Below are 3,206 nucleotides of genomic sequence, written 5' to 3' on the forward strand. Positions count from 1 at the left end.
GGAGGCGAGCTGCATTCTTCACTTTCACCGGCAAGCATATTGCATTGCATGTTGTCTCCTCCGTTATTCTTTCAGCGCTTGCAGGCCAAGCTGGACAGGTGTCATTTCGCACCCACACTCGTTTTCGGAGTGCTATGCGCCATTCAGTGACTCTTGGAAGCAGGCTGGGCAGGGATCAATAGCCTGTTAACAAGCTGTCTTTATTCTTTCCCAGGCTTCAGGGGTGCAGTCCAAATCACCTGAGCGTCCAAGACCTGCAGGTCTCACCCGTGGCTCCGCTGGGTCCAGGTAGAATCGGACCTCGCCCCCTGGTGGCAGATAGGGGCTCGCGGCGTATGCTAATGACCCCGCAGCGCCTCTCTCTGATTGGCCGGCGCCGATTCCCGCGGCCTGGCAAGTGGGCGGGTGGGAGTGAGATTCAGTGGCGGGCAGCGGCTGGGGTCTTGCGCTCCTGGCTCTGCGCCTCTCGGGCGATGCCCGCAGTCAGCTGCATGGGGTGGTGTGTGTGTATGTGTTCCTCCTCTAGTATTTATGTTCTGATCTGAATTCATCCAGGGTCCAGGATGGCCATCCGACACCAAGACCAGCAGTACAGGCCGAGGATGGCATTTCTGCAACAGGTAACCCTGGGGGCCCTCACCTGGCCCATGGTGAATGGACGGGGACCAACTCAAAGGACCCCTCTGAGGAGATGCTGGGCAAGAGGAGAGGCGTCCCTTTGGTCGGTCCGCTGATTGAGTGCATGGACTAGCGTGTGTTGTGATAAAAATCGTATCTATTTGGTTTTCACGTGGCCTCTTGAAGAATCCACACTACTCGGGCAGGACTTGGGAGTGGCAGAGCAGTGCCACCTGAAGCAGAGGTGACAGAGGACAGCTTAGCTCTCAGTTTCATAAGGAACCCACGAGTTAATTTCATAGCTGCTATAGGTTGCTATTTCTGGATCTGATGGGTGATGTTGAAAGTGAAAAATATATTTTACATACATAGATCGAAAGCACATACTTACAGTCTGGGCATAGTCACCATCTTCCATTGCTTGGGTCCTTGGGCTGAGTTTGAGCCTAAATGTCAGGGTTTCTTGGTGCTAACCTCATTCTGCACTGTTTCCTCTTAGTCACTAGTAAGGTACTGTTCTCTGAGCTCTGTTCTAGGCACCAGGGGCTTAGTGATTGGAAAAACAGGTAAAGCTCTCTGCTCAATGACCCTTGAGGCTGAGTGAGTCACCCAAGGGCAGTTTCATGATGCCCAGTCTAGGAAGATGTGAGTAGACTGAAGACTGGCACCTCACAAGGAACCTAAGGGTGCTTCTTGTCAAATGGCACCCTTTCTAGATGAGTCTCTCAGCCAGCAAATGGCAGAGCTGGAAATCGACAGTATGATGCCTTGGAATCCCACCGAAGAGCAGCACCTGAGCCTCTTTGCCCACTGGCATTTTTTCTGGCCCTAGGAACATAACTGGCACACATGTGACCAGAGTTCCAGGGAGGGGATGCCTCCCAGGGCCAGCAGGTGATCTTGAAAGGCAGCTGTAGATACATTCAGGGGTCCTTCCTTACTGGGTGGTCTTTGAGGCGAGGTCCCAGCAACTTCCAGGAGGCTACAACTCCACGGATACCTGCTCATGAATGTACCTTGTATTCACTTCTTACCCTATCCTGTGTCCCCAACCACCTACAACTGCTTCTTGGAATCTTTTTTCCATCAATGCTCTAAGTTTGGTTATTATCTTCATTTTACAGGAAAAGTAATGTGAGGACCTTCCAAATCTGTGTGAGGAGAAAGCTTTGAAGCTGGAAGGAGATGAGGCATCTACTGGGGAGCAGGATCAAGGTCCAGGCAGCAGGAGGTGCGTGTGCCAATGCAAAGAGGAGTGGGAACTGGGTTGATCTGAAGGTAAATTGTTCACTGTTGCACTGTAATTGTGCAAGGAGAGTGTAAGGCTGGACAGACAGGAAGGGACAGATCATAAAGACTTCCTGTGCTTTATAAAGATGCTTCACCTTTTCCTGAAAGAAGCCATCAAAGAATTTTGGAGCAGGTGAGTGACGTGGCGGGGTTCAGGTTCCAAAGGCTGCTGGGATAGGATCAAGAGGAGTGGGTGGGATGTCTTCTTTCGAGTTGGGTCACTTGGTGTTCTCCCGTTCCCCCTATCACTCAGCTGCCTGGGAAAGGCAGCTTCTTAGGGAGCCAGTGAGAGAGCTTCTGTGATTCCTCAGGTCCTCATGCACTTTCATTTCAGGTGTGGTGCAGCCGGGGGAAAACATTCTCACCAGCCAGGATGCAACCACTTGGGATGCCCGGATTCCTTTTGATGTGGTGGAACAGAAAAAAAAAAAAACACAAAAAACAAAAAATGGGCAACTGAAATGAATGGATGCTTCTCAGAAGAAGGAGACTGAGAAAATGTTCAATCTTGCTGGCCATTAGAGAAACACAAATTAAAACAATATTGAAATCCCGTCTTACTACAGAAAGAATGGCTGTCATCAAGAAATCAAATAATAAATGCTGGTAAGGATTCAGGGAAAAGGAATCCTTATACATTGTTGGTGGGAATGTAAATCACTATGGAAATCGGCATGGAGATCCCTCCAAACACTAAAAATAGAAATTCCATTTGACCCAGCAACTCCGCTTCTAGGAATCTTTCCAAAAGAGTTAAAGTCATCATATTACTGTGATACATGCATGACCATGTTTATAAGAGCACAACCTATAATAACTAAATCTTGGAAACAGCTTATACCATATGCATATCAACAGATGAATGAATAAAGAAAATGTGGTATTTATGTAAAGTGGGATGCCACTCTGCCACAGAGAAGGCTAAGTTTGATTCATTTGTAAAGTGAATATACCTTAAGATTACAATGTTCAGTAAAATAAAGCAGACTGATAAGTTTAACTATCCCATGGTTTCTCTTATTTGAGAAATTTAAAATACAAAGTAAAAAATAGATGGTAGGGAGACCTTTTTCAACTGGAAAGGGAAATAAGAGAGAGAGGGAAAAGGAAAAAGATGATGAAAAAGAATTGAAGAAAAGCAGAAGTAGAGCTTTTGGAAACGGAAAGGGAATAAAAGTTGAAAGGAGGTGCAAAGAAAGGTAGAGGTAAGGGATAAAGGAAGGGTTCAGATGTGCTACGTACGTGGATAAACTCCTCGCGATAAATGCAATCGTGCTGCAAGCGTGTCCTAATAAAAT

The 3,206-nt window shown here is 47.2% G+C and overlaps 1 long non-coding RNA gene across 1 annotated transcript; it reads left to right on the plus strand.

Moving 5' to 3' along the window:
• The first annotated feature begins 410 nt into the window (after nt 1-410).
• On the plus strand, nt 411-2,911 carry LOC101788641 (uncharacterized). Its single transcript, XR_216204.4, has 3 exons — nt 411-620; nt 1,743-1,849; nt 2,243-2,911. It is a non-coding gene; the product is annotated as an uncharacterized LOC101788641 (long non-coding RNA).
• Nucleotides 2,912-3,206: the final 295 nt, after the last annotated feature.

This window comes from Cavia porcellus, unplaced genomic scaffold (genome assembly GCF_034190915.1).
Source record: "Cavia porcellus strain 051 isolate PalLab524CR breed Dunkin Hartley unplaced genomic scaffold, mCavPor4.1 scaffold_32, whole genome shotgun sequence".
NCBI classification, from domain to species: domain Eukaryota; kingdom Metazoa; phylum Chordata; class Mammalia; order Rodentia; family Caviidae; genus Cavia; species Cavia porcellus.